Source organism: Haemaphysalis longicornis, unplaced genomic scaffold (assembly GCF_048455015.1).
Source record: "Haemaphysalis longicornis isolate Haplotype H1 unplaced genomic scaffold, Haemaphysalis longicornis Haplotype H1 scaffold_19, whole genome shotgun sequence".
In the NCBI taxonomy this organism is placed as follows: domain Eukaryota; kingdom Metazoa; phylum Arthropoda; class Arachnida; order Ixodida; family Ixodidae; genus Haemaphysalis; species Haemaphysalis longicornis.
The window spans coordinates 7,599,529-7,617,624 of record NW_027526288.1 but is presented as its reverse complement, the minus strand read 5'-3'; the positions used below and the strand labels follow the sequence as shown (position 1 = coordinate 7,617,624).

General features: G+C 46.2%; 1 long non-coding RNA gene across 1 annotated transcript; it reads right to left on the bottom strand.

The window, feature by feature from the left end:
• Positions 1-1,787: 1,787 nt before the first annotated feature.
• On the bottom strand, positions 1,788-8,526 carry LOC144166795 (uncharacterized). Its single transcript, XR_013321774.1, has 3 exons — positions 8,041-8,526; positions 6,267-6,536; positions 1,788-3,381 (listed from the first exon to the last, which is right to left on the bottom strand). It is a non-coding gene; the product is annotated as an uncharacterized LOC144166795 (long non-coding RNA).
• Positions 8,527-18,096: the final 9,570 nt, after the last annotated feature.

Below are 18,096 nucleotides of genomic sequence, written 5' to 3'. Positions count from 1 at the left end.
AAAGGGGTACAAAACGGGTGCGTCATCCTCGGTTCACAGGTGCAGCAGGTGTGAGACCACATATTGCACAATATCACACACGATTATGGTATGAAACATTCGTGCTTTCCAAGCTCGGTTCTGTGAGACATTCCATTGAAGCTCAACATCAGCTGATAATTTCCTTGAACTTGTGTCACCGATTGTTAAAACATCAATTTAAAAAGTCAGGAGCCACATCTCAGTACAGTTATAACTTTAGAGGTAGTTGATTACCCAAAACTTCGTAAAAAACCAATTATATGTTCACTTTGCCGAACTGCAGTACACATCCTTCGAGATTCACTGCAGAGCCTAACCATGCTGTGCAGTGAAAGCAATTAGGTGTGCAACACTTCAACCACACAAAACTTCCTTGAACCTTAAAACCCTTGGCTTCTTAGTATTGCATCAAACTTCCAATCAAGGTAGCTACCTGCAATGTTTAGTGCCTTATTCTTGAGCTGAGCAGGAAGGTTCAATATCAAGGAAGACCAAATGCAAAATGTATAGTTTCCTCCGTAATGCGGCTCATAATATAGTTCCCTCCGTACTGCGGCTCATAATCTACTTATAAAAGTTGGGTACCCAAGCCATTTATTTTCGTTTGCATTATTGTTTTTGCTTTACGGAAAAATATTCATATGGTACAGCACTTGCAAGGTTTGGTGGTATTTGGAGTTTTATAAACATACCTTTAAACTAAATGACCCCACATAGCAATAACAAGAACTGCAAACATCACAGAACAATGCATACAAGTTCCCTGGTGAAGCCCATGGTTGAAATGTAATGCCATTGTTCAGAAAACATTATTTTATCATGAGGCTAGCTTGTACATGGTGCCTTGCATTATGTCCCTGCCGGTGGATGTGGGGTCATTTGTCACTGTTGCAAATGAAAAGCCAACAGCCAGGGCCCATTAGTTTTGGCTAGTATTACGAGGTGCCTCACGGTAAGCATTCTACGTCGATAGACTTTTTTAGAGTTGACTAGAACTGAAATTAGCAAAAGATTCTCTACAAAACATTCATTCTATCCGCAGCTTTAGGGTTTGCTAATTTCCATAGTTGGGTTTCTTCTGCCTTTCTTAACATTTTTCTTTTGATAAGAAGGTGCACAACCAAAAGCAAAAAGCTTTTCTGTAAACCTTTGGTAGCTATATAATTGTTACAAAATATTTTACTCTAAATATGGCAGCTTAAACTGAGAATATTTGCATTTAAAAACATTAAAATAAGTTTAAATTGATCATAAATTTTTAGCTGTTTTTACGCAAAACTGTACATGGGATATGAAGTGCACCACAAGGAGGGCTTTGGATTAGCTTTAGCAAATTTGGGACATTTAAGGTGCACTGAAATCTCTACACATGCGCTTTTTCACTTTCTGTATCCACCAGGAAAATGGCTGCCAATTTAGACAGCGATTCTAAATAGTAGTTGACGTGCATTTTAAAATAATCACAAACATTATAGCCACAAAATTAATTTTTACAAGTTGTAGACATTGCCCGTTACACCAGACATTGGACTACACTGTCAAGAGCTTTGACATCTACAATGACGTCTACAAAGCAGGCTTATACTGGTAGAATGTTTCATACCATAATTACTGTGTGTTCAGAGCTCACGTGTGAAGTATGGATACTGCTGCTTCAGCAAGAACCGAGGATGAGCACCCTTCCTGGTTCTGAAAAAAAATAACAGAGGAAATGCCTTAAGCAGGATTCTGAAACGGGGTTGAATGAAACAAGAATGAACAAGAAATTCTTTCAAAACATGTAAAGCAATGCAAACAAATATTTATTTCAACTTATTTCTACAAAAGACCACCTCATGAAGACTGGTGGTGGGGTATTGGCTCAAAAAAAAAAGCAGAGAGCACTTATACAAATGCTACAGGGAGCTTTCGCAGCCAACAATTGTTTGAACACACCTAAACTAATCACTGTTCAACAAACTCATAAAAAATGTTTGAATGCATAAAAAACCAGTGGTAAACACAGGAAACAGTTAAAACAGAATGACGGCACAAGTTTGTCCCGTCGTTCTCTTCTGTGTCCTGGGTTTTCCTATGGTTTTTCATCCATTCAAACATGTACCAGCTAGCCCAGTCCAACGCCTTGGTATCATAAAAATATGGATAGTCAATCCTTACACAAAGTTGAAAAAAAAAGAAAGTATAAAGTAGGTGACAAAATTAAAACGACAGCAAATTGGTTGGCTTTTAATTTTAAATGATAATATAAAAAATAATGGCATGAATGAAAGTGAGCAGCACGCGAAGTACCTTGTTGCTAGCCCGACATTCCACTTTGAAGCAAAATGTCCGCTTTCAACACTACATAGGCTAAACATGCAATGAGGCATTCCTTTAGGCACACAAAATATACCATAATTGTTAAAAAAGCTACGAATCAGTTGAAAAAACCTGACCACGACAAATTGGAATTAGTGACTAGATGCAGTTTCAGAAATACACAGCGACATCATATAAAAATATATGGTTCCCATACAAAGATTGATCATAACAAAAATTCAGGACATTTATCAGACTGGCATCAATGTGCAAAGCAGCTTAATGAAGGAAGACGGTCTTCACTAAAAACATGTTAATATTGGGAGCTCATGTGCTTCCCTGCAAGTTGGGTGTGTAAACCCACTGACATCTTAACTAACCCGCCTGAATCATCACTTGATAGACATTGAGGAATTTTACGAATTGGTTTATTGTAGCCAGCTGTCTAGTTTATTTCCCTATTTTTCTTGGCATTTCGTGTCTAATTCTAAATTTGGTGACTAGATAGCTTTTACTATGGTCATGCACTGGTGACAACGAATATTTGATTTTACTTTAAAAAAATTTCAGTTTTGTTTTATTGCTCACCAGCCAACGATCTGAAATATCAGAGGTGCTTAAAACGTATGTTGGCATTTCCTTCCTGCAGTGTAGTACAACTAATCATGACTTTTACCATAATTTGTTCACAAATCGTAATATGTGGAAAGTATTCAGCTTAATGAAAATGTCATTTCAGAAGCATGCACAATCAACAAGGCCTCAATGACTCTCATGACGTGGTCCACTTGTTTCTGTCACAAATAACCTGAGTGCAGACACATTCCACCGAAGACGAAGGTAACATGCCCTCTTGGGTGATGAATATTTAAAAAGCCTTACGAGTAAATTTGCTGCTCAGCACGTGAAATTGTGGCATTAAAACAAAAGATCCCTCTGCGGCATCTTTCACTTGGAGGAGCGCTTGACCACAAACTTTGAGAAGCTGGAAAATGCTCCATGAACCGCTCCAGCCAGCAGAAACGATGCAGGACACAAGTTGGTAGGCGGACCGTTGGCATCCTGCGATTGTGAAGATATTTCTGTTTAGTAGATGCTCTTCTTTTTGTACCACTGTTTATTTCACCTTTAACAAGCAGCTGAACTCCTTAACGTTCGCATAATAAAATGCTGCAATGCGGAACAGTTAGCAGGGTTACCACCTCAATTTTGCTTTTCTACGAATTAACACAATGTAGGTAATCTGCACACAACTACAATCAAAGTACAATTTTCACCTACTTCACTGCTAACATCAGCGTTTGACTGCTCAAGCACAAATACAGGTTAGACATGTGAGCAATCTGCTAAACGTATCCCCACAAACTGAACAATCAGGCATCAGAAATCGGCAAGGAAGGAGGTGTCACGTTTAAATGGCACTTTTTTTGTTCAAAACATAAACAACACCTGGAAGCTTGAAGCGTGAGAGGGGGTCTTTCATGCTGACAATGTCAGAACATAGCTTGCTAGTGGGCACCTGCACGATGTGCACAATGTGTTTCTTGAAAATGCGTGCGAAAGTTTGATTGATGTGTAGGACGAGAATTGCAGCACGTTTTGACACAGGCCTTGTGGACGCTTCTGCCTGCTAATGTCAATGTGGATTCTTGCTAGTCGCCCTCTTCGCTTCTTTCTGAATATAATGCTTTAGGCATTATATTCAGGACAACGACTGCATCAAAACGTGCAGCAATTACCTACGTCCCACACATCGGTGAAACTCTCGCACACATTTTCAAGACACGCAGTGCATACATTGTGCATGTGCCCACTAGCAAGCTGCGTTCTGACATTGTCAGCGTGAGAGACCCCCTCTCACGCTCCAAGCTTCCGGGTATTGTTTATTAGATTCCATGCGCTGAATGCAAATCAGTGTACATTGGCGAAACGGGCAATCTGCACAGAAGATTAATGCAGCACTGGAACGAAGTGAACAAGGGCCATGCAAAAACAAGTCCACTGGCAGAGCACCGTGAGAGGACGGGACACGTGGTCGACTGGAACAAGACAAAATTACTGACAACTGAGTGCAATCTATCTTCTCGATTACTGCTCGAGTCCCTCATTGTTCAGACGACGCCCAACATTATCAACATAATGGATGGCAATCTGCACCATATCTATGCAAACTCATTGCGCCGCGTAATGCCCAATATATAGCTTCGTTTTCCACGACACATGCTCACCGTGAACAAGCAACAAACCGTTAAATGGCTTTCTTGACTTGGTCAGTGACCTACGTTTCATCACTGCAATAATGCTTCTACCTGCCTACACGGCATTCCGTCAAACACTGGACTACACCACGAGCCATTGGCGTTCTTAACCTGCACCAGAGTATATAACCTTTCACTACTGCTATGAGATAGACCCATAAACGCACTTCAATATGGCCTTTATATTTAGCTCTTGGAAACATTATGTATAATTTTACCTTTAAGTTGCACCTGCTACAGCAGCTGGTACTATACCAAAAACATGAAAAAAAAAACGGTGGTTTAACACGCCAAAGCTACACTTGGGATATGGGGAGCACTGTAGGGGAAGGCTTCGCATTAATTTTGACCATCTGGGTATTTTTGTGCGCATCGAAATCTCAAAACACGGGCGTCTTTACGTGTTGCCTCCATCTGAAAAGCGGCTACACCAAGCGGTATCTAACCGACATTCGCCTCCACAGCACACCACCCTAGCCACGGCAGTGGGTTAAACATATGAAATAAAGCGAGTTTTGGAGTGCAAATGAAAATATTAATCACACGTCTTATTTTCCCAATCGATGTACCTTTTGAAATCCACCATGCAATCCCCCCTCCCCTACCGGCCTACCAAAACACCTTTGTCTCAAGAGGTAATCAGGCTGTTGTTAATGAAATAAGTATTTACAATCCGAGACTTGCCACCGTTAAAGTCATGCACTTTGTTTTAGAGATAAGCGACATTAGCCATTTGCAGCACCAGGAGTTAATTGTGCTAACATCAGATTGAAAGCATTGACGGTAGTAGTTGAAAGAAATTGTGTGATAAATTACAACATCATCTGCAAATAGACTTACATGGGAGGATATGCAACATGGAAGATAGACCAAGCAACCTGCCTGGGGGGACAACAAAGTGGCACGAGCAAAAGAAGTATATAGTTATTAGAAGTAAACTGCATTTGAGAAGAATGAAAATCTTTTGCTCAAGTGAGGACATTAGGGTGAAGTTTGAGAAGTAGTCTGTGGTGTGCAATGCGATTGAATGCTTTAGAAAAATCGAGAAAAACTACCGCAGTTTGTAAGCCTGTGTCAATGGATCAATGTAGATCGTGAACAAATCCTGAAAGTTGTGTTTCTCAAGTAACCCTTGTGAAAACCGTGGTGATACTCGAATGTGATATTGTGATTTTATAAATAATTAGCGACCTGAGAGTGGATGAAATGTTTCCTGACCTTGCATATGGTGCTTGTTAGGGAAATTTAATGGTGAAGTACCGTCTCCTGATTTAAAGACTGGTGCTACCTCGACTATCTTCCAACCATTGAGATTAGTGCCTGTCATGAGAGACTGCGAAAAAAGCGCTGTCAGAATTCTACAGACTGCGGGATGTACTTTTCGGTATAGTATGATTATTACCAGTATGATCTGAAGTAGACCAGTTTGTATTGCAAGTTTAAAACCATATCGAAAGATCCTAAATGTTTGCTTGGCTTGATTACATACGAATACTTGCTTCAAAGTCAGTTCAATTTCTCTTCTTGCCCTTTAGTCGTCAGCCCCAGATTCTCTTCAATATCTCTGCTAAGCAATGACACGCTCCATACGCACAGCACTGCTTCATTAAAATGTTTCAAATAATCAGAGGCCACAGCACTGCTAACAGGTATACATCATGGCAAGTTCCACAACATGCAATAACTAACCTGAAAATACATAATCGGTGGGTGCACCGATATGGCAGCAGTGCCTGGACCGATGTGTCGAGCAAATGCGCTGACTTCTGAACGGGTGGTCCAAGCGGCCAGATGATGGATGAATGACCATTCCTGGCGGCAAAGCGTACGGAGCACCAACGAAAGGCCAGGCAGTACTTGGGTACAGCAGGTGCAGTGTCGGTTGGCCAAGGGAGGCCCTGGCAAAGCCTTTGAAACTGGACTGGAAGGCAGCTGACCCAGGACAGCCAGCAGCAGCACCTGCAGGTGCATAATCTGTGAGTGTGCTGACACTTGTTGAAATACAAGAAGAGCACACACAAAGCACGAATGCTTACATCAAGTAGATTTTTAATCGTTTAAAGACAGTAACCTCCAAGGCACTAATAAGAACATTCCCGGAACACCCCAAGTGAAATTTAGGTCACAGTAAGAATGTATTTATTAGACCCGCAGGTACTGTGAGTGGGGTATGCATGATATATGCAAAGCTAGCTACTGAGCTAATTTGCATGGAACGCATGCTAGCAGCTCATCTGTATCCCTTGCTTTCAATCGGAACTGGTGTGTGATAGTTGAGGCTCCTCCATTTCAATGTCTGACTTGTATCTGCACGTTCAATTCTCCAATATAAATCGAGTTGAGTGAGTGCCTACAGCTTTTTTGTTAGTCTCTGTATGGCCTGCGGTTTTGCGAAAATGAGAACTTGCGAATTGGCTCAATTTTCTGCACTAATTTAAACAATACATATGCCTCTGATATCAAGCCCCAGACTTCACGAGAGCTACTCTGACAGAATCGGCAGGCGCCTCGTAGGCGTTGTGAAATCTCCCCCACTACCCCGAGACTATGCTAACTCCCTGCGAGGCCACATGCGCGCATTTCACCTTCAATTTGCACGTATGTGAATTCTATACCTCTATGAACTCTCAGACGGGCGTCGTCATATTCGTGCCGGACTCGTGAAACTCGGCAACGTAAATTACCGCACTCGCTCGCTGGCACGCGGCCCGAACTCTCTCACCGTTTCCGGCCCTTGCATACTATTTTCTCCACCTTGCACTTTGTAAATTCTCATGTTTAACTACACCTCGTGCGCCCTCATCTCTTGCCTGCTTTTCTTCCAGCACAACTCCGTCAGCACCCGGTCGACGCGTACGCTGTCGGGGCGCGTTGGCGAGCGAGTACGGCAATTTCGCTGTTGTCGAGCTTCACGAGAACAGCACACATATCGCGGCCCGAAGACCGCGAGGCGTACGGTCGCCGGTCTCGCGAGCGCAATAGCTGCGAAGCGCACTGCACGGAATTCGTGAAGGGGGGGGGGGAGAGATTTCACAACACCTACGAGACGCCAGCCATGGAATCACGTGTACGCGTTTTCACATGCACTTCCGGGGAACCTCCTGTTCATGTTATTTCTTGGTATACCGCGGGTATTCACGAGGGAGGACTAATCACAGCGTTGTGCCACTCACGCGAAATTGCGACTGCGATCTGCAACCGCAAAGGCACTGTTTGAGAGACACATAAACAAACGCCCCGGTGTTAAAGAGCCTTGCGTGATGTGAAATTATTAGCAGCCGTGTACCATAGCGCGAGCATCGTAGCCAAGGTCTAGCTTCAGCGTAAATTGATGCTGACTTCTGCGGAAACGGTGGACTGGGCGCCAAACAAGTAAACGAGATGGGGGTCTAGCGAATTACTGACCCATAAACACCAGAACTCATTCCAACCAAATACAGAATAATAAAAAATGCGTACTTACCCGAGCAAAAACGATGTTTCCAACGTAAAATTCTCCTTCACTGTCGTCTTCATCTCGCGGACACACGAACACGCTTTGTTCTGATGCAATGTCATCCACTTTTGACGCGCAGTATTTTATCCGGCGATGATCGTTCTTCCGGGGTCCCCATGTTCAACACACGCGTAGGTTAGAAGGGTAGACATCACCCATAAAGCTTCTATAACTATGATTTAAGCTTGAAATAGATAAAACAGATTAAATCACGCCACCAACCACTCGGCACAAAACGCCATGAAAAAACACACACAAAAGTGAGAGATAGTTGCCAGACTTCAAATGCAGCACCTCTATGTTTGACGAAAATTGTGTTACTACTGTAATGTTGGTAATTATCTTTCTGCTTTCAAAGTCTGAAATGTGTTTATAACTTAAATTTAAGGTTTTTAAACACAAAAAGTGAATACACATAAAGTAATTGACATATATACTGATATTGTAAAGAGGTTTGACGTTTGTTTTGGTTTTGTTTTTACGGCGGGCTTCTCAAGAGAGAACCTATGGAGAGAACGTGCGAGAAAACGAGCTACTTTGGGTTTAGGAAGAGGGCGGTAAATGTCGGCGTGATAGAAAGCAAGGAACAGGTGCTTACCCTGGTCGTTAAAAAAGGAGCTAATGAAACCCTCACGTAAAAAAAAAAGAAAAAAAAAAAAAAAAAACGTTCGACGAGGAATCGAACCATTGACCTACAAAACAGTAAACGGACGCGTTAACAAACAGCTATGTCAGCGGGGGTGTTCAAGGCGCCTAAAACAACTCTATACTTACGTAAGTTGTCAACGAATATTGTTGCTTGTGTCTAGTCATCGCCTCCTTTAACGATGGTCTAGTTTATGCTGCATTTTTGAAATTCTGGCTGTCCTAACGCTTGTTTCTCACGCACCGGTCTTGCAGACGAGGCCGCATTGCTAGCGCTGCAAGCGATTGAGCCAAAGCTCCATTATTTGACTCAAGCAAAGCTATCGCAGTCAACCCGACCTTTTCTGCGCAAGCCACGGCAGCCACGAAATAAATGGAATGTGCCGTTAGAATTATGGCGTTGATAACGCTTGTTTGACCGGCACCGTCTTGCAGACAAGCAACGTCGCTCTAATACTACAAGCGATGTCACTCCTGGCATGTCAGGCGCATCAAACCCATCGTGTAAAACGACTGCTAACAGTGCGAAAACCTCTGAGTTTGTAACAAGTGGGGATTTGCGGTGGCGGCGACGTAATAGGTACAGCAAGCAGGTAGGCAGAACAGCAGCGTAGGGTTACAACCTTTCCCCGAAAAAAAAAACGGGCCTTCCGGGGGGGGGAGGGGGGGGAGGGGGGATTGTGTTGAAAAAAGACGCCATGTTTTTTAACATGCAGTGCCATTTATTGTAGTGTTTTCTTAGAGAGAAATCAACATAACGTTTGTACTGAAAGTGATTGAGAGCTTGGTTAATCGCTCTGCATGTGCTTCACTGAAAAGTAACCGCAATTGCTGACCGCGGCGGTAGAATTTCGTTATTTTGTTCTTCCCTTAGGTCCCCCTCCATCTGAGGCAGCGCGCTCGCCCGCGTATTTTCTCTGCTCGCGTGTCTTTGCGCAGCTTGTCGACATAGGCGTGCGCAGAGTTCTCAATTTGGGGGGGCAAAGTCTTACCGCTGCGCCCCCCCCCCCCCCCAGAGCAACTCCCGACCTCTTCTCACTGAAGGCCTTGCGTTGCGAACGCAGTGCAAAGAGGGATGGTTATAAAATTTTTATTTCAATGTGATGGAATTGCAACACACACAAAATATTTCTGAGCAGAAATTTTACTTTCATGTGTTACATCGGCAAGGCAGGCATGGGGCAAATTTGGCGCCCCCTTCAGATGATTAGGGGGGGCGGCCGCCCCCCCTGCCCCCCCTGTGCGCACGCCTATGCTTCTCGACACGTATTTATCGTCTTAGTTGTTGAATTGACGCTTATAAAACGCCAAAACGGGCATAATCACGGCACAAAAGCCAAAAAACCGGCTGATGACGACTGGTTTTAGATATGGACCGGCAACCGGCCCGCTGTTTAAAAAACCGGTCGGGCCGGTCCAAAACCAGGAAGGCGGCAACCCTACGGAAGCGACGAGCGAAAATGATTTTACACGACCGCCCCCGTCGGCCTGCGCAAAAAAGGAAGATAGAACCCCTGCATACACGCCCTCGAAGAAAGCTGTACAGCCGATTCAGTTTGTTGTGGACGAAGAGCAACCGAGGCTGCAGCCACAAACGATTGCGCTTGCCGTGGTATGAGCCAAAGCATATCTTCACATAGTTATGTTATCGTCCGTCTGACTGTTACTTACTGAAGGGAAAATTCAGAACACAAACGTTGACGTCTAGCGTCTATGCCAGACATAGACGCTGCTGTTTAGGCCCTAAAAACCACCTTCAGGGCGTCTGTCGGTTCTGTCTGATGGCGCGCTCGCGCCGCTGATTACGAACGAGGCGTCTGTTGGCGTTGACTTATCGTGTTGGCGAGCCGGTAAACGCCATCACGGTTAAACTCCCTGTTGGAAGACTACGCTGTTGGGACGATAGAGTGCCGACAGAGCTTCTTATTGGCCCCACAAACGCCATCAAGGTTAAACTCCCTGTTGGAAGACTAGGCTATTGGAACGATAGAGTGCCGACAAAACTTCGTATTGGCCCCACAGGCGTACTGTGAGCCCAACAAGAAAGTCTTGTTGGAATTTTTGCCCGGGGCATAATAATACGGGAACAAATTCTTAGGTAAATTCGATTTCGTTGAGGACACCGATGCCTCGCGTAAAAGCTTTATTTATAGGACTACAAGAGGCATTTTGTAGCCTTTCCTTCCCGTGCACCCAGACATCGAAACGAACCTTGTGATACACTCGAAGCAGTAGATTAGTGCAGAGTGGAATTTAAACATTCAGCACGTTTTGTTCAATTTACGAACAGCAATTTTAGAGCCTTTCCCCTGGTCTATGTGGAGAGTTCATATTTATTCTCTCAACGGGCGGTGAAATAGTGCAATGTGCGGTTTAAACATTCAGCCTGTTTTTGTGCAATTTTGCATGCTTGCATTCACACACCGTTCTTTTAGGCACCCTAACGATAAGGTGCTGTGGTAACACCCCAATCGAGAAGAAATACTTTTTAGCACCCCTGTAACGGTCGTAGCACCCTATGAAACTGTTGATTACACCCCTGAATTTCGGCACCCTCGAGGTGGGGTGCCCGAGCAATATTTGGGTGCTTGAAAGGTGCAAAAAGGGTGCAAAATGTTCAGTACACCCTCCTTGCACCTTAAAGGGTGTAAAAATGTTAAGATTTACACCCCTTAATATGTGGCACCCTCATGATTGGGTGCCGGAGCAATGTTTTAGTCCTTAAAAGGTGCAAACAGGGTGCAAAATGTTGAGTGCACCCTTTTAGCACCTTTAAGGGTGTTAAAAAGTTTAGTGTGGAGCGTTCAAGCGTAACTTACCAGCATTCAGCCTTAAAAACTCCGTCCTCGTGAAGAAGAATTTCAGCCCCGGAACAAGAACGAATTATCTACTTGTCATCCCCGCAGACCTTCGTGACGAAATTTTGGAAGCGTCCCACGACGACCCGTCTTCCGGACATCTCGGCACAGCTCGCACTATTGCAAAAATTAAGGCGAAGTACTTCTGGCCCCGCCTTACATCCGACGTCACCCACTACGTTCGGAGTTGCCGGGACTGCCAGCGACGAAAAACGCCGCCGACAAGACCCGCCGGACTTCTGCAACCGATCACCGTCCCGTCGAGGCCCTTTCAACAGATTGGAATGGACCTCCTAGGCCCGTTCCCGACGTCACGATCGCAGAACAGGTGGATTGTCGTAGCGACAGACTACATGACGCGCTACGCAGAGACCGCCGCTCTTCCGCGGGGGACTGCACAAGAAGATGCCAAGTTCTTTATAAACCAAGTTGTGCTGCGACATGGAGCCCCTGAAGTCCTAATCACGGACCGCGGAACGGCCTTTACCGCGGAGCTGATGCAAGGAGTCTTACGCTACAGCAACACGGATCACCGAAGAACGACGGCGTACCACCCCCAAACGAACGGACTAACGGAACGTCTGAACAAGACGATTGCGGATATGCTGTCCATGTACGTCGACGTTGAACATAAGACTTGGGACGAAGTCCTCCCGTATGTCACGTTTGCGTACAATACAGCGACGCAGGAAACTACGCAGATGACACCGTTCGAGCTTGTCTACGGGAGACGACCGACTACGATGCTCGACGCCATGCTTCCGCATCTAGAAGACGACGACCTCAACGCCGACGTCCAAGGATACCTTCAACGTGCGGAGGAGGCCCGCCAGCTCGCTCGAGTTCGTATAAGGGACCAGCAGCTGGTGGATGCCGGCCGCTACAACCTCCGACGCCGAGACGCCGAGTACCAACCAGGGGATCGTGTGTGGGTTTGGACTCCCATCCGACGACGCGGACTGAGTGAGAAACTTCTGCGACGGTATTTCGGACCCTACCAGATTCTGCGACGTGTTGGCCAACTTACCTACGAAGTGATCCCCGATGGTGACTCCGGCACATCACGACGACGTACGCGGCCCGAAGTCGTCCACGTGGTTCGCTTAAAACCTTTCTACGGACGATGACGAACTTTTATTTTTATTTTCGGACTGTCGCTTATGTTAGCATCGGGTCGATGCACTCTTAGAGGGGGGGTAATGCCGCGAACCATACATTGGGTTTGTTTATTTGTGTTTTGCTTTTACCGCCCGGCTGCGCCGGTCTGTGTTATCTCCGTGCCAAGGGAAGCGCGTGTCCCATTCCTTCTTTCTGTGACGCATGTGTTATCTGTTGTGATAGGGAGAGCATTCCGATTTACGTGAACAGCCCGGAATAATCTTCTTGCATCTACAATGTTCTCGATGCGAATCGACGGTTCCAGAACCACGCGCGCCGAAAGATAAAAAGCCTGCAGAGCAGACGCCGGGGCATTCGATTCTGCGACGCTCGCCGACGCACGTACGTCACTTTGTTGACCGCTGCCTCGCCGCCTCTGCATTCTTTTCAGTTGTTAGGGGAGCACAAGTTCGCTCCAATAAACTTGTTTCTTTTCCAAACAACTGCGTCGTCCTTGGCTTCGTGACAATATGCGAGATGTGCGAATTTAGCCGAAAGGTTTACTGCAATAAAGATTGAAGTTGTGTATATACGTGCAAAAGGTATGCGTATAACTTGCCTTGGAATTTTTAGGGAACTACTTGGTGCCGCGAAATAATAAAATAAGTATAAAACCATCGAGGGTGAGTGAGGCACTTAGATATTCTTTGAGCATTTGAAACCCACGGCTTAGTTTAAGTGTTCATTCAGGTTGTTCTGTATAAGCAGCATTTCAAAATATCATGCACCATTCCGTCTAACGAAGACGATGGTTGGCCTAATGCCAAGCTTTCTCGTAAGAGATTCATTGGTTGCCGTCCGAATTTGCACTTTGACTCCCCCCAGATAGGACTTTTTATCGCAGTGGCTTTGACTTTGACATTTCACCATTTGATTTCAAACGAAGACAGCTTCACGTTCAACTATCATCATCATGAAGGTGTGCAATATTTTTCTGTCTATTTTTTGTCTAATTCTGTCTAAAAAAAGACGGCGATGCTCGAGTGGTGAAACGCTCGTATCGTAAGCGGGAGGTACCAGGTACGAAACCTGGGCCGCCGGATACCCACCGGTTTCTCTAAAGGGTACAAGCGTCCCCGTACCGTAGCTTGTCTCGACGGTGGAATAAACGCTTGGAGCTTGACCACAAGCAGCAATGGGAGGCCATGTGGTAGGTCCCTCGAACCCCTTCGGGTGGGGTTTGGGACCTCTGGGCACCCACCAGATCAAAGTGTACAAGCGCCTCCTGTCTCGGCGGGGGAAGAAGGACTTGGACACGCACTACCACTGCGGCAGACGTGGTAGGTTCCTCTGAAGCCGCTGGTAAACCACCAGAATAAAATCGGTGACTGGCGCCCCCCGAACGGGGTATCCAGTGTACTGGAAACTGTTCAACCACGTCGGTTTGTGCCATGGGTTACGAGAATGTATGAGGTACTTCGGTACTGCTGGGCACCACCAGTGAAAATATTGGTACAGGCACCGCCTGCACAGGGGATCTCGTGCTTGGGAAGCTACCCGACTTTGTCGGGAAATACCCCGGTGGAAGGCCTCGTAACTTTTTAAAACCGCAGCGATGGATCAGAGGTACACCACTCGCCTCGTATGCGGGAGGTACTGGACTCGAATCCTGGTACCACTGGGCACCCACCGGTTTCTTTAACTGGTACAGGCGTCCCTGTTCGAGTGCGGACCCTTGAAAGGGGAACTCACGTCTGGAAAACTGCCTTTACCTTAGCGAGGAGCCCCTGATCCTTGTCCATTTGGCGGGGACCCCGGCCACCATGCCGCGTTATCACTCAACATAACGGCAACACAATGGAACCACACGGAACCGCCACGATGCTTCGCATCCTCATCAGGGTTCCCCAGGAGAAGATGGTGTAATTTTTTTCGCTTTTTACTTGCGCATTACGGCGCGCTTGACGCCTGAGCGAACACATTTCGTATGCCCAAATGCATCGCCGCTTATCTTTTGTTTTAGTACCGACCAAGCTGGAGTGGCACTGTGTTCGCGTATCCGCTCTGCAAGCACAATTCAGCCGTCGTGGTTTGAATGGTAATCTTTCTTGAAAGAGGAAGATGTGGGGGAAGGAGGAGGAGGATAAACTTTATTGGGAGCATCGTAATGTGGTGTGGGAACCTCAGTCCAGGACTCCATTGGAGACCCCCGCCGCTACGGCTCTTTCCATCAGCCTAAGCTGGGAATCGAGACCGGAGCTGGACAGCTCCTTCTCCCACTGCTCACGGGAAGGGTGCGCAATTCTTGGAATTTTGGGGTTTGCCGAACACTCCCATACCATATGGTACAGGGTGAATCTGCTGCTTGCGCACGTTTAGCGTAGCAAATAGTGAAGAGAATAAAGCACTTTTTCCACGCGCCTCGCGCCATGCACCTGACGTCATGCGCGTGTCGCTGGGCAGGCATTCAATCAAACAGTGAACCGCTAGGCTGAGTAAAATGTCGCGACGCAAGAGTATCACGCATCAGGAAAAGAAGGAGGCGTTTATTTGCGACGACGGGAAAGCCAGCAGCTCCAGCGGTATGAGCGATAGGGAAGCCGGTGCCGTTGGGGGCGACGGATTCCGAGGTGCTTCTCCGAACGATTCTGGCACAGAAGACCCGCTTAACCCTGCCGCCCCTGAGTCGAAACTTTTTGCAAAGGTGCTCTTTGGTGCTCTGATCAGCATCTTGCTGGGAGCCTGCGTGACCGTTGCCTATCACCTCTTCTAAGAACTGAACCCAAGGACCCTCCCGCGGAGACGAAGCAAGCTGGCGTCAGAGATCTCAACGTAAGATCGGCCGCCTCTCGTCTTTTTCTTTGCGTCAATACTGCATTAGAGACTCTTGTTGGCGTCGGGCTTCTTCGGGGGTGACGCAGCGGCCGCTCATCCTGACTCTCCTGTGCCTGCTCAGGTTAGGACAAGGACCACCGGTGTTGCTAGGTGTCATTTTCCTCCTGGCCACTCTCCTCCTTATCCTCTGGTTTTCTTTTTCACTGCGTGGGTGTACTTGTGCAGAGTCCAGGTCTCGTCTCCCCCGTGACAAGGTGTCCACTTGGCGTTATGGTAGAGACCTTTGATACTTCCAGCATGCTGAAACAAGTACTCTTAGCTCTGCCGTTGAGGTCCTTTTCGTGACAAGAGCCCGTGACAATCTTGTCGACTTTATTGTGCTTACAAGCCCTTAAGATGATTATATACAGAATCTGATTAGTACTTATTGCATAACATGTATAACAATTTCTCCACTGTGATGCGTCCATACACTGTTTTTGATACAACGGTATGTATCCTCACGAGATTATACATTTAAGGGTCTAAATAAAACCAAGTGCTTAAGAAAACATATATAGCTAAAGCGGATGCACATAGTATACATAGGTGTTCTTGTTTTCACTGGATTTTTTTTCTTTTTTTTCTTGAGCTGGACCAAACTCTACCAATGACCGTTCTATGTTCTACGGCCACGGAACGGACACATATCGCGCGTTCCGACAGTCGTGTTAGTGGCTGCGTTTGTGTTGTGTGCTGCAAAAACAGATCTAACGTATTAGTATCGCATGAAGCCAATTATTCGTACTTTGTTGTTCTTTTATTTAAATATTTAAAAAAAAAAGCTCTTTTAACTCAAATAAAACAAAATGGCATATTGTAGTAGTGGAGGGCACTTTAGAGAGAGAGAGAGAGAGAGAGAGAGAGAGAGAGAGAGATTTATTTCGGCTAAAAAAGAGCGTAGGGGGTGCGGAGGGAGGAGGGGAGTCCAGGCCAATACTATCGAAGTAGTCCAGGGCCCCCACTTTCGAACAAAATAGGAGAGCTAAAAATCAAAATTCACTCTGCTAAACTTCAACTGCGGGCACCCCTTTTACCGCTTCATCGGTTAACATACTCCTTCCATCCTTGGTAACCGCAGTGGTGATGTACCAGGAAAAGAGACAGTATACAATGTTAGAAGTGTGCCTCAAATACAAATTACCCTCAGAAATGGTGTACGCAACAGCAAGAGGTGGTCGCGGACTCGCGATTATAACACGACCAGCCAGAGCACCTCTTTTTGAGTAATTGTAGGGTTTGACGCACCGACGCAACGCAGGCGATGAGGCGCGCCGTAGTGGAGGGCTCCGGATTAATTTTGACCACCTGGGGATCTTTAACGTGCGTCTAAATCTCGTACACACGGGCGTTTTTGCTTTTCGCCTCCATCAGCAAAGCGGCCGCCGCGGCTGGGAATCGAACCCGCGACCTCGTGCTCAGCAGCGCAACGCCTTAGCCACTGAGCCACCGCGGCGGGTGAGCACCTCTTCTTGTGCCCTCTTATGGGAATGCATGCGGAGCACGTTTTACACCCCAGCTGCACAGGGTCCTAATGTCATTTAAACTATATGTCATTTGACTCAAATGGGCTGCTTTCAATGCCATTCAGAATCCACCGTGCTCCACTACAATTTCGATGGTATTTGAAAGCTTTAACAATCGCTCGCCGTGCTGCATGGGCTGCTGTTGAGTTCTGTTGTGTAACGTAAGCTACACTGGCCGAGGTTGAGCAGTCTCGAGTGGACTTTGAAGGGCCGTGATGCGCAAGCGCGAGGAGCATAGGATTGGATTGGCTTGGCTTGGCTAGGCTTGGATTGGATTGGATTTGCATTGGATTGGATTGGAAATGCAATCCAATTTGAGTACGGGTGTGTATAGACTTGGGTCTGCACATTCGCCGTTCTGCTCATTACAGAGGAGTGACGTCAAGCCGCGGCAGACGCAATGGTGCTGGCGCGTGCTCAGCTGTGCGCCTCCACTGCGCAGTAACCAAGTCTTACGGAGCGCCGGAGCCGCTTGATAGCCGCTTCGCGTGGTTCCTGGAGAGTCGTGCTGCACAAGTGCGAGGAGCAGTAACTGGGCTGGACTGGACCGGACTGGACTGAATTGGACTGAACTGGATTGGATTGGAAATCGTTTTAGCAGCAGTAAGCATGATAATCAGCTAACCCTAAACCAGGAAACCTACGAATAAACAGCTGAACCTTAGCTCACGCTACGTACATAGCTGACATAGCCGAGCTAAGCCACGGCTAATTATTTACACAATAATGCGAAAATCAAATTTAGTGGCAGTCTTTGGCACTAAAATGATATCAAATTATCAATAACGTAAGCTTTCACGCGGTTATTGCTTAATACTGAATCAAAATCAAGGTTTTTTGTGCTGTCTGGCCACACTGATTCGTCGCTTTCTCGCACTGCATGTTGCTGAGAGTACGGATTGTTACATCTTGATACCACAATGTAAGTAAACAATGAGTAAACAAAGTCCCACAATTAGGAATATTTTGTTTGTTTTAAGTACGCCAGTAATGTATTTGTTTAGCTGACTTGGAACGCTGTG